The sequence below is a fragment of the Bacillus rossius genome, chromosome 7, assembly GCF_032445375.1.
Source record: "Bacillus rossius redtenbacheri isolate Brsri chromosome 7, Brsri_v3, whole genome shotgun sequence".
NCBI lineage: Eukaryota > Metazoa > Arthropoda > Insecta > Phasmatodea > Bacillidae > Bacillus > Bacillus rossius.
In genome coordinates this window covers 67,601,218-67,618,626 of record NC_086335.1, presented here as the reverse complement: position 1 = coordinate 67,618,626, position 17,409 = coordinate 67,601,218, and the positions used below count along the sequence as shown (strand labels likewise).

The window sequence follows — 17,409 nt, the reverse complement described above, 5'->3', positions numbered from 1 at the left end:
ACCCCTTCAGGGCTGACCCCTGCTACCCGGTCAGATGCGGCTCACGGGCAGTGAACGGTCCATCATCCACGTCCCCCGGGGCTTTTCCCGACACTTCTGACGCCAACCTCTGGGCAAAAAAAAATAGTCATTGCCCGCAACTGGGTGACCGAGGGGTCCCAGGGAGGTGAGAGGTACTCAGATCCCACAGAGGGGGCAGGCTCTGTAGGTGGTCTGGGGGTTCACGGCGGAGTTGGAGGGGGGTCGGTGGGGCCGAAGTTGGGATGGGTCTCCTCAACCTCTCGACCCAGCCGTGCGCTCGTCAGTAACATGCCGCGATTGGAAATGGCGAATCTATATTCCCGGTTCTCGTATATTCCCGGTTCTCGTAACCCATGTCGGACACTGGCAACAGTGTCAGGCATGTAAAAGACCCATCTTTCTCCTAACCAGGACCACACCATAGCGGGATCAGCTGCCTGGGGGGAGTATTGGTGTATTCATGAGGTGCGAACCTAAATTACGTGCCCGCGATTGAGCGTCGTCCAATGCTAACTCGCGCAGGTAATTTCACAAAAAAAAAAAAATAGTTGGCTGCTTCTCCTTTACATCGTGTGATTTTTAACACGTGTGGTTTCTCCACTAGGAGGTTGAGAATAATTAATCCCGCCAGCGGAAAGAAAATAGTTTGCTAGGGAATAATCAAGTGAAAATTTAAGCTGAGTTGAGAAAAAAAAATCATTGAGATAACCTCTGTCCTCTTCCAACACGACGCGGACAGTTTTGTACTAAGAAGGGATACCATATTGAATGAAATAGTTACCAAGCCATAGAGTAGGCTACCTAATCATTTATATAATTGAAAATTTGCCTTCGTCAAATAGTTTGCAGTGATCGGGAAAATTCTGTACTTTTCGTAGAAACAAACTGTATCTGTGATAAAATTACGAGAGTAATTTTCTTACTGTCTAAGAAAATCTTAGCGAATGCGAAACCTCAAATTGTATGTCCTAAGACGCGACTGTCTTTTCATAAGCCACGACTGTCCTGTCCTAACCAATGACTACCATGCATCCTGTGTCGTATATCAAAATATGAAATCTCCTTGGAGCTAACAAACTCTTACAATATTCAACAGTTCAAGGTTATCAGCCAAACTTCAAACTAGTAGTGAATGGGACATTAAAATTATACACTTAAAATCTTATTTACTTAGGCACTAAACTAGCAACAAATATTTATATTTTGTGCCACTATGATCCGATTGCAATCAATACTTAAAGCCCAGATAAATTTTAAAATGCAAGACAATATTAATGTCTTGTAAAATATAGGTAACTCATGCCTTTTAACATGGCGAATGCTGGCGACACCCGACTGCAGCGAACCTAGCGGCTCAGCCTGAAGAACGCCCGAGAAATTCAGATTCCCTTGTATTACAATGAGTGACATCGCCACAGATTTTCTCTCGTCATTTGAAATATTGTAGTCGTGGAGTAATGAATTCACGTTCCCTACAGTTGTATGAAAACAGTATAGCCTATTCATAATCGAATTAAGTTTTCGCAATCTAAAAATACTGACAATGATCGTGAAAAATGACAACTGTAAACATGATGAAGAAAGGGTAATTATCATGCAACTTTAAACAGTGAAACATACTTAACCTTAAAACTGAATCTTTTGTAAGTTTTGTTTTGCAAGTTAATTTTGTAATCGTCCAGTGCTGCTGCTATTCATTTTAGCATTTTTGTGTCCACTTTTGTGTTTGCGAGTCTTACACGGAAATGTTTTCCAAGTTAATATTTTTTTAGGATGTCCAGTCAGGGACGACGCCGAGTCAAAGTCATGCATTTGTCGTTAATTGCGTGTATAGCTTTTGTTTCTATGTTTGGCAGAAATACGTCACTTCTTTGAAAACTCAAGTAAATGTCTGCGCCCTACTATCTCTCTCTTTTTTTTTTACAGGTCTGCTTTACCGAGTTTGGGTGATATTTTGTTCAGGATTTTTGGTAGTGCTTTGTTTTTATTTTATTTACAATTTTTTTATGAATGTTTTTTCCTTGTAAAGTGAATCCTGGTCGGGTATAGTGTTTGAATAGTCCGGAGCTGGCCTGCTGAAAGGCAATCGTTTCAGAATTATTAAGGAAAATTCCCCTAGCCCCCACTACCAGTTTCCTTCTTGCACGCCATCCGAAGGAAAGAGGCTACAAACCGCTCCTGTAATAACGGAATAGAGCCTCAAGAGGGAACGCGAAGAAGGAAGGGGTGTAGACGGATCACAGGGATATTTATTTTAATTCCGTGGGCCGTGGCAAACACACAGCTCCTAACCAAAAAAAAAAAAAAAAAATATTTAAAAAAAGACGAGAGAAAAATCTAAGATGAAAATACAGGCCTACCGGGTTTTCGCGCTTTTGTGGCGGTGGGGAACAATTTTTTTTTGCCCTTCTTTGTCGGGGCGCTAAACAACGGAGGAGTGGTGGTGTTTGGGGAAAAAAAACTGGGTTTGACAAATCTCCGTAAACGTTGTGATGCTGGGGAGAGGGGTGGGGCTACTCTCGGAGTAGGCGGTTTTTCCTGCTTCTCTTCCTCTCTTCCTCTCGGCCGGCGGAGACGGCTCCGAGTGTTCGACCCAGAGGCGGAGTGATGAGGGGGGGGGGACGACGACGATATAAAGCATCGATTTTCAATAGGCGCAAATCCCGGTCGGGACAGCGGGTGGAAGATGTAAAAGGGAAAGGGCTGTGAGGAGGAGGGGGGGAAGGAGTTAGGGAAACGGTTTTGGATGGCGACGCCTTCGGGCATAAATCAAGAACCCTGCGGCGGATGGAAGTTTCGGCAATACAGAGCACGCCTTATGGTGTGGGCTGAGATTCGTAAGGAATGAATGGTAGAGAATATATACACACATACACGCACGATCATATATGAAACAGGAAATAAATTCACATATCACTTCGCGTTTCACATTACCTGATGTGTCGGTTAACTTTCGACACTCTCACGAACTGAGGAAGCTGTTTCAGTGACGGTAACACGGGGAACGCTTATTCAGGGGGAAATGCGTCACCATCCGCGACCTCACGAAAGTTGTAGAGAAAGTGGTGGAAGTCGGTACGTAATAACAAAATGATTTCTCAATACTCGAGCACTGCGCAAACCTGCATTAACTTATTTTTCCCCCCACCTCCTGTTATTACCCATACAACAGTTTTGATTATGATGCGCGATTTAATATTCAGGTTACTTTTTTTTTAAAAGATACTTAGAGTAAATCTTGGAAAATATCCTGAAAATCCCGATCTCTTCATTCCAAGAAACACGCATTATTTTTGTGTCTTTATTGTATTGCTGGCCGACGTTCTGACGTTAATGCCTGTTAACACGCCGACAAAAAAAAAGCGCGGAAGTCGTTACTTGACAAATGGCGCCAACGTTTGCCAGGAAACAACAAATGGAAATCATTTCGCAAGAAATAAAAAAAATGAGTGCGTGGAGTTCACGTGCGACAGAACTGAAACTTATTGCTTATTAGTAGGGGCATGCAGATTTCGCGAAAAAATTTCGAGACTAGCTGAATGTTAAAACACTGTAGCATTGCCTGTGTTCCGTTATTCGGTGATGTTCTTTCAGGTACATGTCGAATGTTACAACACCAGTCGCAGTGAGTCAGCGCGGAAGCAAAAGCGTCCTGAGTGGCTCGGTCAGATAAGGCAACCACTTCTCTCGCAGACGGCCGCCAATCACAAGGAAGAAACCACAGTTGCGGATATACCTTGTTGCAGTCTAATCGGCGTTAAGATCTTTCCGCGAAAAATACCTGCCCCTACTTATTAGGGACAGAGATTAATAATTTTTAGTATATTTTATTGTGCAAGAGATAATAATTGAGAATAGTAAGGATGCGGGTATGATCTCAAAATAAAATAAATTGAGTATTAGACAAAACACAAGCAGCGTTACGAGACTTCCGTAGCATCACGTCGTTGAGTTACACGATCAATGCCCGCGAGTTACGGAACGAAGTGATCTAAGAAACGCCCGAGCGGCAGTAGCTGTCGCCCGCTAGACACTGCAGGGGCGGCGGAGCGACCCGCTAGCTCGTGGATTACAAACTTCCTCTTCCTCTCGCCGCGCAGTTCCGCGACCCGCCGTCAACAGCGGCGCGGCGCTAGCGTCGTGTCGCGGCACGTGCCTCGCTCGGAGGTACAGTCCGGTCCAACCCCGCTGCTCGGAGGAGGTACAGTCCGGTCCAACCCCGCTGCAGGGAAACATGACTACTCTTGGTCACATTGTTGCTTCACGTGCACGCAATTCTCGGTCTGGTAAATGTCTAGATTGTCATGCGGTCTAAGGCGTATGTTTTCCAACCTCAGATATCTAGTTCGAATCACATCGGTTACAATGTGTTGTGTATTAAAAATTAAATTTATTATTTCGATAACGACCACAACAACACTGGTAAGTAATGGGACATCAACCTTATGTGTATGAGAGAAGGCGAAGCTGGCGTTCTCTAGGAACAGCCAGCAGAAACACAAGAGGTCGGTATCCAACGGAAAATAAATAAGATGGTGGTTGTGACAAAATCCAAGATGGCGGCATCCAGCAGACGACAACAATATGGCCGACATGCTGTCAAAATCGAAAAAAGTGACTGTGATATCAGATCAAAGATGGCGGACATGGCATTAGAATTCAAGATGGCGACTGTGACGGCAAGTGCAACGTTTTGGGATTGAGGCACTCAATGTCAGGATGGATGAATTCAAAATTGTAACTTTCTAGTGCCCAAGATGGCCGCTACAACGAAAGGTGCAACGTTACAGAATCCACGATGGCGACTGAGGTCAAGGTCAAGGTCATTGTCAAACGCCAAGGTCAATGTCATCCCTGATGGCTGCCGTGACGTAATGGTGGTTGGTCATTGACCCCATCCTACTTCGACTCCAGAGCCAGCTCCGACCAAAGCACACTACTTGTATGCATTTTTTTGTTTTCAAACTGTTTACTTAAAAAAAAAATATTAATGAATTTATAATAACTAAGTTTCCCATACCAGTAAAAAAAAACTCTGGTTACTAAAATTTAGGGAAACCAAATAGCACTTAAAACTAAAAGGTTTTGCACAAAGGTAACAAACAAACGGTTGATTACGAATACTAGCTGTATTCAACACAATTACAGTTACATCGTTATACATTTTAAATTTAAATTCTTGGGAAAATCACGAAATTGTAGAAGAAGAAAATATCTAGTGTTTTGTGGACAAAAATATTTACTGACTTATTATTGGTTTGAGTTAGGTTTAGTTCTTTTTATTATTTTGTAAATTTATATGGCGAATTTAAAATAGAGTTCCTTCTGACTTATACATTGCCAAATCAATTAGGGAATGAAATATATTAACCACTAGGCGAATGGAACCTTTAGCCTGTTCATAAATTAGCAAGGGTTTTATGGTATTATTTGGCAAAGATCCCTCTATCTTAAAAAAAATTGTGGCCATTCTTAGTTTGTAAATAGTGAGTACGTTTCAGTGTAGTATTTCAAAATTAAGCTTACTTCTTTGGAGCTGGCTCAATATTTTTCCCCCCAAGATGTGATGCCTTGCTCTAGGAAACAGCTCTACCACAGTAGACGGCTGCACAGGCCGTTACGGTAGCGAAGCAAACAGTAAAACATTTAACTGCTCGAAATGCAGGATGCTTCAGGATACCATCAGCTCCGCTATAAAATATGATATATACGGCGAGAGAAATGAAAAGAGAGTCCTCCCTCTCTCCCGTCTTGACTCTCCTAGGGTTCACCCAGGCCGGCGCGTCGCACAGCTACCAACATGCGAGATGGACCGTTAAGTTTAATTACAGTCGTGCCAACTTGTCGCATAAAACAAGAGCTCTTACCGTAAATTATGCTATTTGCTCGGGTGACGTAAAGGAGGTGAGACACTCTGTTATCTGGAAAATACTTTCCGGCGGTGTTTACTTCCGGGAACCATTGCAGTAAACATCACTGATTAATTTATAAATCCATCTTTGTTGAGATATGAAGTCGAAAAAATATCGTTTTCCTTAAAATCTTCTCTTAGCTCATTAATGTCTAGTGAAGTTCATTGCGAGAACCTATGTCAATGAAGGTTTTTTTCAGTTAAAATATTGCATATCATACATCGCATAAATAGCTAGTTAACTAAACTGTTAATTATTTGGTAATACTTGATTGATGATTTTTTAATTGTTCTATATATTTATAAAATACCCATCAGTCCATTAAGAACGTGCAATAATCTTTTTGTTAAAATATCTTGGTGCCAGAAATGGGTTTATTGCAAATGAACAAGTACAAATATGTATAGGTGTTTTAGATAAATATTTGTGGATGTTTCATTAGTGTTTAAATTTATTGTTATTTTGTACCTTCTATTTATTAAATATCTTACCAGAGTATTTACTTTCATTGTGCCAGTCTCTCTTGTACTTTAAAACTAGTTAGTTGCAAGGTGCCTAAGGCGCCGGTTGAAAAATGTTGAATATAAAAAGCACTTTAATTTAATTAACACGAAATATTTTTTACAAATTATATTTATTTTAAAATTTCAGAAATATATATATATATATACATATATATGAATTTAAAAACAACATTTGACAAAACATATGTTTTTAATGAAGAGCCTCTTGAAAACCTACATTGCGTGTTAATAGTTTCTGGTCATTCAATAGTCTTCCTTGCTGTGTATTCTAATCAATATACGCTAGGATGGCAAACATATTGGCAACAGCAGTCCGCAACAACATTAGCGTGCTAAAATTCAAATGTGCCTTAGCATCCATTCCAGATCAATTTAATCCTGCTATTCGCGCTGGAAAATTGACACGACAGTGGTCGGTAGATTCGTATTTGCAAAAGGAGGCCAACAACTTTAATTATATTAAACAGATGTACGCGGCCAAAACGTGGTTAAACTAAGCCACGGCTCGCTATTCCATCACTGAAAAATACTGAAACTATCGGCCTCGTCAAAATACGACGCTATGCCCCCATACTTATCTTTGCGCCACACGGAATCGTCAACAATGCTAGGAGGAACAGGTTTAACAAAGAGCAATGAAAATGTCACACTGCAAGCGCATGAAAACAGAATTCATAAAGTGTCACAGAGTCAGTCAGTGAGTCAGTTATGAGCGTCTTTATATTTTTGACGTGACAACGTCTAATAAATCGATGAACGCCGGCTGCACGCACGAAAAAGTGTCCCGTTACGCACATTGTTCCGTTACGCTGTGTTCCGTTACGCTCATTGTACGCTTGCGCCGCTCTCTTCCACTCGACTGTTTATAAAGTGAAGTGAAAAGTTAATGTGGTTTTCATTGCTTATTACAACAACAATTTCGGCAATAAAGGTTAATTATTCTTGCATTTTAAAAATCTGATTACTAGTATAATTTCAAGTATTTATTATTTTATTATTAAAATAAAAATTATTCAATTTTATTCATAAAGTATGCAATCATTTCATCAATGTTTTGTTATGACGTTGTCACGTTAAACTATCGTCCGTAAACCGACTTTACAGACAACCAATTTTTTTATAAGGCATTTTGATATATTTTCTAGGGTGAGAAGAATCAGAAATAGGGAGACCGTCGCCATAAAGTTAAGGGAGACTGTTTCATTTTCCCAAGTTCAGTTAGAGGAAAGATGTAAACCCACGCAGGCACAGTGCTCTGGACTGTGTAGCAAGTGTATTTTAAATGCGATCCCCTCTGACAAACGTTGCATTATTTTCTTCCTTTATGCTACAGCAAAAAGCGCTGGTCGTAGCTTGATAATGAGGGGGGGGATTATATGCAAAAATACGGGTCTACCTGAGGGAGTGACATCACAAGAACGTAATCGTATTACATATTTTGCTTTCACGGATACTGTTCCCTAAAGGCAATTTGAATACAAAACGAGAGTTTCGTGACTGTTTTTTACAAAAATTCTCTTGCAAAAATACCTTGCATACTCTCAAGCAAACACATTAAATATGTTTGGCAAAAAAAATCTGCCTCTGTTTAAAACTTTCTACTGCTCTTTCCCTTAGTACAAAAAAAATATTTGAATAATTGATGTTGTATGTAGGTACATGTAAATGAACGGATTCGTATGAAGCTAAGTTTAATTCGGGAAGGGTATGAATGTAAGGAAGATTAAGTTCAATTCAAATAAAGCTGCGGTAGATAGTATATTTATATATAACATATTGTTCACGAAACAAAAACAAACAAAAAAAGCTCAAGACGTGTTATGGGATTGAATTCTCAGGTTTCATTTTCAAACTTTTAAAAAAAGAAGCATTCATTAAAAAAAAAATAATGTGATAGGTACATAGGTGATGTAATTTTCGGAAATGTTATAATTCATATTGTGTTTCTGTTAATGTGTTATACGCTGTAAGTCGTGTCAGGAAAATTTTAATTTTAATTATAATAAAACAGTTTTGTTTGTACGAATAACAAACATTTTTTTTTGTTCCGGCTGGACTCTCTCTGACACACACAGGGACCTGTATGAGCGACATAGGGCTGTTCGCAAAGGTAGTACGTCCATTCTTCCCCCTTCGAGGTATACTATCCCGCAAAGCTCAAGCTCGACAAAGGGTTTTTAAAGAAAAAAAAGCGGCGGGGGAGGGGGGGGGGGGTGGTCCGTCGCTGCGCTGGCACAAAAGCCAGGGAAAAAAAATTAAAATTAAAAAAAAAAGCTTCCAAATTGAAATTTTAATTTGCGTCGCAGTTGAGGAAACGAGTTCGGAAACTCGTTCGGCCATTCACAACTGCCGGCGATTTGATTTTCTTGTCGGTTTTGACTCTCGGGTCGAGTTTTCTTTAGTTCTCTTTTTTTAATCGTTTTTATCGTAAATAAACTATACGTGGGCGAAAAATAATAATATAAGCACAGCTGCGTCAGCTGGTTCTATCGATTGTAGGTTCCATTGAGTTGGTTGAATTAAGATTATTATTTTTTAAGTAGCAATGATTTTTGGACGACAAAATTAAAACATATTCGTCGATCAAATGCAAAATTGAATAGCATCATTTTTAAAGAAAATTTAAAAAAAAGTTTATCTGTATGGAATTTTTCTTAAAACGAAATTACTTTAAACACTTATTTAACTTTAACTTTCAGCTGGATGAAAAATTATATTTAATTTTATAACCTGGCTGCCAGACCCATTAGTCAATAATATCCAAACTGTACGAAAATGTGCCTTTCTGAAAACTTTTAAGTGAAAAGTTAAGTAATAACCTTATTTAGTAAATTTAGTACCTGGATAACCGAGCTTTGCTCGTTTTTTTTTTTTGTTAATTGTGTTTTTTAGAAATTATATTTAAATACTAATTACATACTGATGAAATGATGAAAAATGAATAATATTTTTTTTCGGTGGCCACACGTTGTGACACACGCTCTCATGAAACAGCTAACTCATAAGCCCTTTCTGCTCGTGTAATGTTAGTCTAGTCTTACTTTAGCAGCACGTGTGGGACGAGCGGAAACCTGATTATTGTCATGAAGGTTTTCCTGAAATGAGTCTTCACTTTCTAAAATAGAATCCTAGCTAGATCGATTTATCGCCCCCGAAACCCCCTGCATACTAAATTTCATGAAAATCGTTAGAGCCGTTTCCGAGATTCAGATTATAAATATACAACAATTGCTCGTTTAAAGATATAAGATTTACTGTAACAGCAAATCCATTGACATAGTCTAAGCGGAAAATCAATTCAACAATTACATATTGGAATGGCAGTGGTAAACTCATTTATACGCCCCTGGCTCAAGATTAAATAAATGTTGCAGAACACGCTCTAGAAGTTTATGAAGTTGCTGTCAGTTCACGGGCTGTGAAAGAAAGAAGGCGCCTACAGGCAAACAAAAGGTTCTTCGTAATTGCAAACAACTGTCTCTTTGTGAGAACTGCGCCGTATTCCGCGAAGGAAGACAAGTTTTATTTCTTTAGATTTTACAAATATTTGAAGGATTTTAGAAATTGCAATATCATTCTTGTGTTGCACAGAAAACATTTTTGTTGTTGTTGTTGTCCTTTTTACAAAAAATTCCTTTAGAAACCAAATTTCAAGAAATAATTTGAAATAATACAAGAAAACTATCATAATTTTTTACAACACATTACTATGGTTAATTTGTATGAATGAAATATGCTTTTGGAAACAATACTGAATATTTTTTGCCACGCTAACGAAAATTGGCACATAATTTATAATTCTGATAATGTTTTTTAATGCATCATTTTTTTTTTAAAACAATGGAAAATGTAATCGAATATTAATGAATTGGACTTTATGTTATTTTATTTAATACTGAAAAGCTATTCTGGGAATGGTTGATTATTATAGGTAGGGGCAGAATGGGGAAGCGGGGCATAACGGGGTACCACGATTTTATCGTCAATAACGTGCTGCCACCTATTATGTGTAGACGGAACTGAAACTCCAAAGTGAAACACAGCGCCACAGCGTATCCGGAGCCATCTTGTTGTTTGCAGTTCGTTAGAAGTGGCAGTATGCTGTTTCAGACTGTGTGTTTTGCAATGTTTACGTTATATTCCAGCCAAGGTAACTAAATATACTTACTTATTTTAAATTTTTACTTATACTAATTAAAAAGTGCATGTCTTTAGCGACAATTTATGAATGCCATCTAATGTTTTAGATAAGTACATTTTTAGTTAGAAGGTTGTAACCAAAAATGTTTCTCAAGGGGCAAAACGGGGTACCTAGGCCTACTACCCCATTTTGCCCCATGTTTGTTTACCTAAATACTGAAATGACAATTTGTGATATTCTGCATAGATTATTTATTCTAAAAAATCTACTTATATAAAATGTACAAATCAGTGTCTCTGAAATTCTAAGGCATCTTGAAATTTCTCTTTGAAAGCGGCACGTGCAATGGGCTTCAATAAAGTAGCAGTATCGAAGTTTTTTGATCTCTTAACAGAGGTTGTTGACAAATATCGCCTCACTGCAGATAAAATATATAATGTTGATGAGATGGGAATCACTGTTAATCCCAAAGTTCATTACCGAATTATTTCTCAGAGGGGTAGACGGCAGGTTGGTACTGTGACTTCAGCTGAAAGAGGGGAAACTGTAACAGCAGAAATTTGTTTTTCGGCTGCTGGTGTTTATATACCACCTATGCTAATCTTTCCAAGGAAAAGGATGCAACAAGAGTTTCAAACAACACTACCTCCTGGATCATGGGCTGAGGTTGAAGATAAAGGATGGATCACAAAGGAATCATTTATTTCATGGTTTAATAAGTTTGTTACCTTTCTAGAGCATCCAAACAATCACCAGTGCTTCTCTTGCTTGATGGGCATGCATCTCATACTGAAAACCTTCAACTAATTTATACAGCCCGGGAAAATGGTGTTATTTTATTGTGCTTTCCTCCTCACTGTTCCTATAGTCTACAACCACTAGATGTATCATTCATGAAGCCCCTCAGCAAGTATTACGACGATGAAGTGAGGAAATTGTTGCGTTTTCATCCTGGACGCGTAGTAACGTTATTTCAGCTTGCATCTCTGTATGGATCAGCTTACTTGCAGGCTGCAACTATGTTGACTGCCATCAATGGTTTTCGGAAGACTGGGATCTGGCCTGTTGATAGGAATGTGTTCACTGAAGTAGATGTTCTTCCTGCATATCTCACTGACATAGGTTTACTAGCTGATGCTCCTAGCACTGTACCACCTCTGCAAATTCCTACCACAGATGACCCTCAAGAAGGGTGCTCTAACTCGGCAGATGCAGAATTCCAAACAGCAACTTCAACGCCCTTGCCTAAAACATCCTTTCAAAGTAGAGCTACTCTTTTCACTTTCCCAAATTGTTCTCCTGAAAATGTTCTACCTGTCCCCAAAGTAGTACAAGGCGAAAAGAGGAAAACATGTTAAAGGGGAACATCAATTTTTACTGCATCTCCCTATAAGGCAGAATTACTAGTCATCCAGAATAAAAAGACCAAAAAATTGACACGAACAGCACAGAAACAGCTCAATTTAGATGAGCGAAAAAAGAAAAGAAAGAAAAACATAAAGTCTCTTCTCCTCAAGTGCTCAATAAGTGAGAGTGAAGAAAGTCAATATGACGATGCGGAGTGCCTGTACTGCATTGACTTTTATTCTAAGTCAAATGAAGGATGGATAAGTTGTTCAAGATGTTTAAAGTGGGCTCACAATTCGTGTGCTGATAATGACAGTGATGATGACGAAGTGGTTCACATCTGTGAACACTGTGTACACTAACTGCCATGAATTTATGTCTTTTCATTCAACATAATTGTATGCTCTTATTTAATGCTTAATGTTAACTATATATTAAACTTATTAAACTTATTTAGAAAATTCAAATTATTGGTTTCAAAATTCATTATAACTATACCCCATTTTGCCCCATACTAGGGGCAAAATGGGGCAAAATGCACATTCTTATTTAAATGATGATTATTAAAATCAATAGTAATTTTTAATTTTCAATTTACGATTTAGTTATTCTTCATAGACTAAAGTATCACTTTTACATCAAATTTATCAATTTGTAACATTTCTAACTACTTTTATTACCTTCCAACCATTAGATACCCCATTTTGCCCCAGGTTCCCCTACTGGGACAACCCAAAACTTAAATACCAGGGCAAGAATCCGAACCCAGGAGTAATGCGAAATTTTGTTGTTGTGATAGTTGTTTTCGTGTAAATGTACAAATTTTCCAATATCTTTAAATTTTACACAATAATTTCAGTTCCATTTACAAAAAAAAAAAAAAACAGGATGTGAATTCATACACAAATTAAACAAACTCAGAAGTCTACCGGTAAATTTATGAAGATCTTTGGAAAGTAAGTTGACAGTTTCTTTGTTAATAACTCGACATCAATAGGTCATTAGATAAGATGACATATAATTACTCATTACAGGGATATGAGGGAATAAATAGTCCGAGTACTTCACTTGAGTGATTTGGGAAACTATGAAAAAAACTAAATCAGGATGGCCGCACCCGGTATCGACCCCGGCGCTCCTGGAACGAGAGTTCAGCGTGTTACCACTGTGCTGCTCCCGTGCTTCTAGAGTCCTGACAGTGGTGCTGTGGATTGTCAGGTCCATCCGGTGGTACACTGTTAAAAAAAATGGGTGCGTGTACTTAGGTACGCGCGTGAGAAGTTATACTTATTTGGCATCATTAAAAAATAGTTTTTAATTGCATGCAAAAATAGTGCGTGGAGTCCCTCCACGCAAAAAGAAGTGAAACTTCGTAATGTGGAAATGAAAATAGGAAGGGGTAGAAATTGATTTTTAGTGAAATCATATTGTATCAAATCAAACTTTAAAATATAAGGAAATAAATTTGTAACGATTCATAGATTGATTTTCATAGAGCGAGAGAGAGATAGAGAGAGAGAGAGAGAGAGAGAGAGAGAGATACCTATTGAATGTCTATAAAACTAACTTTTTTATGAGAGCATATTTTCATGAAATAAATCATGAAATCATTCAACGATAAAAGCTGTTTATTTAATCAAGCGGACGGGTTCGCCGCAAGGAGAAAATTGACGCGGCGAGACCTCGTGGACATAGAGAAATGACACACACTTACTATTTATGTGTCTATGAAACATGATTTTTTTTTTCTGCAATTTAAATTGTAATATACAAAAAAGGATTTAGAAAATTGAAACATATATGGCGACACTATAAACTGTCAGGATCTTTATTTTTTTTCTTACTCTCTAATTAGTTCCTTACAATAGCATTCACTCTCGCTCTGTCTCTTTCTATTCCCCCTCTCCAGGAGCGTTAAACGTTTAACACAACCTTGTTGGAAGTCGCATTAGAAGTATAACTTCAAAAACAAACAGCGAAAGTTCACGTGCGGTGTCGTGAAAGCTACGCCACTGCTGCAGTGGAGAGGGACGAGCCAGCGCGCGCTCAGAAGCACCGTCGGGACGCCGGACGGGCGCCGTGGCACGTCTAATGAGGGGTCGCGCGGGAGTTCGCCCCACGACGAGACGGCCATTGAAGCTCCACCGGGCGGAGACGAGGCCGAGATTGCCCGTGTTGTCGGCGAGGCGGGGCGGGGGTAATTAACCTCGTTAGAGCTGATCGCTTGATCGCCGGAGGGACCGTCAGGGAGGGACATCGCACCGGAAGTCGCCGGGTTCGGACCCCCCCCCCCTCCCATCTTCCCCACACGACTTCCGGTGCTGGATCCTGACCACGTGCCCGGCTAGGGGGCGCTGCTGGTGCCGCCGGGGTTCAAGACATTCTCTATGCATAGAGACAGGAAAATTTCGCGGATTCATTTCGCGGTAGGCTAGACTCCAAACTCGTTCACCTTCATTCTGAGTCAGTGATCGGACCACCGTTTACCTGATGGTCTCTAAGCCAGTGAAAAACCTTCAACTGAAGAAGAATCAGATCGCAAGTATCCCAGGTAACGCGTGTCACGAGTCATTATCCGATGGGCAGGTGCAATTTGTCCTAGTACATAGAGGATCGTGGAGTCTATCCTAGAGGTCATTGAAACCGCGAATTTTTCCAGTCTCTATGCTATACGCTGTTAGAAATCACAGTCAAGTCACGGACTATCCGATGAACAAATTCCACCTCCAATAAGGTTGCGTTAAACGTTTAACGCTCCTGGGGAGGGGGAATAGAAAGAGAGAGAGTGAGAGTGAATGCTATTGTAAGGAACTAAGTAGAGAGTAAGAAAAAAATAAAGATCCTGACGGTTTGTAGTGTCGCCATATTTGTTTCAATTTTCAATACCCTTTTTGTATATTAAAATTTAAATTGCAGAAAAAAATCATGTTTCATAGACACATAAATAGTGAGTGCGTGTCATTTCTCTATGTCCACGAGGTCTCGCCGCCTGAATTTTCTCCTTGGGGCGAACCCGTCCGCTTAATTAAATAAACAGCTTTTATCGTTGAATGATTTCATGATTTATTTCATGAAAATCTGCTCTCATTAAAAGGTTAGTTTTATAGACATTCAATAGGTATCTCTCTCTCTCTCTCTCTCTCTCTCTCTCTCTCTCTCTCTCTCTCTCTCTCTCTCTCTCTCTCTCTCTCTCTCTGAAAATGAATCTATGAATCGTTACAAATTTATTTCCTTTATTTTTTTTTAGTTTGTTTTGATACAATATGATTTCACTAAAAATCAATTTCTACCCCTTCCTATTTTCATTTCCACATTACGAAGTTTCACTTCTTCCGCGCGGAGGGACTCCACGCACTATTTTTGCATGCAATTAAAAACTATTTTTTAATGATGCCTAATAAGTATAACTTCTCACGCGCGTACCTAAGTACACGCACCCATTTTTTTTTTGTCTTTCAGGTAGTCAGTAAATTCGTCGCCTCTTTCGACACTTACATCAATCAACTTTTACAAAGTATTATCTTTGAAAGATTTGTGCAATGGGAGTGCATGACTAGATGCAAGCTTTTGGACATACGCTTATAAATTAACGACAGTGTTTAATGTTCTGTGTTGTGGGATGTGTTTTTGTATTCACCATATTCGTCAGTCCGGCTAAGTTATCTTTTTGCTTCTCTTTTCCCTGAAGAGACTTATTTTGGACAAGATTCGTGATGGACTGATAAATGCAATTGAAATCTTTAGTATTGAGGATGGACTGAATTAGTAATGGCGTTTGTCCAAAAGCTTACATCAAGTTTTACTAAGTAATTAGTCGTCAAGTAGATAAATTAACATTACTAACAAAAATTTTTTTACTAGAATCTCTGTCAAATCATCTTTCAAGGAATCGACTCTAACGAATCACAAGATTTCGTTCTCTCAAAGATTCGTTCGTTTTTAACGAATCGTTCGCGAACGACACATACCTAGTTTTGTTCGATTGGGCTTCTCTTTATCGCTCCCTGGTATTTACTAGAGTCGGGGAAACATGGCCCTGCATTTAGGAATCATCAGTAACAAATTCAATTGCATGCAGAGGTTTATCGCACACGAAACATATTCTCCAAGTGCGTAGATCTGAGTGGCTACCGTAACATTATACGGCAAAGACAAGTCCCTGAAAGTCGTACCCAGAATTAGTTATTCTGAAAACAAGCTGTTTAGGCATTTTTACCCTCCTAAAAAAAACACGTTTCATACAATTTCTTGCACATATGCCATTGGAGTTTTGCACTGTTTGTCATGGGGAAAAAAATTCACACGTGCAAAGTAAGAAAACATAAAACCATAGAGAGCAAGCCTAAATCAGCTGAAGTCAAACAGATAAACCCAACGATGGACGGAAACAGGTATTATGGACAACACAACGACAAATTCACAGACGAACACGTTCGATCTTAAATATCAGACAGCACAAAAATCTTGTGGAAGGAATTTAGTCATGGGAAGAAAATAACATCCCAGGACACAGTGGGTTAACAATGACGAGACAGTTTCAGCAATAACGGTAAATGGAGGCGGAAAACAAAATCTGGTCAACGCAGAAAATATACGAACACAACGATGATGTTTTGGACAACAACAAAAAAGACAACACTGACGAACACAGAAGGTTTCCTGTGACAAAAAAGTTGCGATGTTTCGGGAACTGACATCCGTCCCCGTCATCAGGTACAAACAAACTGATATCGAACACTGTAGAAAAATTGGTTGTCTGTAAAAGTCGGTTTACGGACGATAGTTAGAGACCCGTGAATTTCGCGGATTCAATGACCTCCAGGATAGACTCCAATATCCTCTACACACTCGGGCAAATGCCAACTGTTCATTGGCTGTTGACTTGTGAGTCGTCTCGACTGGGTGGTCTGTGATTCGTCATTTCTATGAGTGAGGGTCTCTAATTGGCCCTCAGTCCTCCAGATTAACAGAGAACCAATGAAAGAAGCAGCAGTAAGGTATATTTATTTGAATTTTAGCATAACACGAAATGAATCCGCGAAATTCACGGGTCTCTAACGATAGTTTAACGTGACAACGTCATAACAAAACATTGATCAAATGATTGCATACTTTATGAATAAAATCGAATCTATTTTATTTTAATAATAAAAGAATAAATACTTGAAATTATACTAGTAATCATATTTTTAAAATGCAAGAATAATTAACCTTTATTGCCGAAATTGTTGTTGTAATAAGCAATGAAAACCACATTAACTTTTCACTTCACTTTATAAACAGTCGAGTGGAAGAGAGATATATGCGGCGCTAGCGTACAATGAGCGTAACGGGACACAGCGTAACGGAACAATGTGCGTACAGGACACAGCATAACGGAACAATGTGTGTAACGGGACACAGCATAACGGAACAATGTGCGTAACGGGACACTTTTTCGTGCGTGCAGCCGGCGTTCATCGAT

At 39.1% G+C, this 17,409-nt stretch overlaps 1 protein-coding gene across 1 annotated transcript in view; it reads right to left on the bottom strand.

The window, feature by feature from the left end:
• Nucleotides 1-17,409, bottom strand: part of LOC134534275 (G-protein coupled receptor moody-like) — a 300,721-nt gene that overhangs the window by 146,623 nt on the left and 136,689 nt on the right. The window lies entirely within an intron of this gene.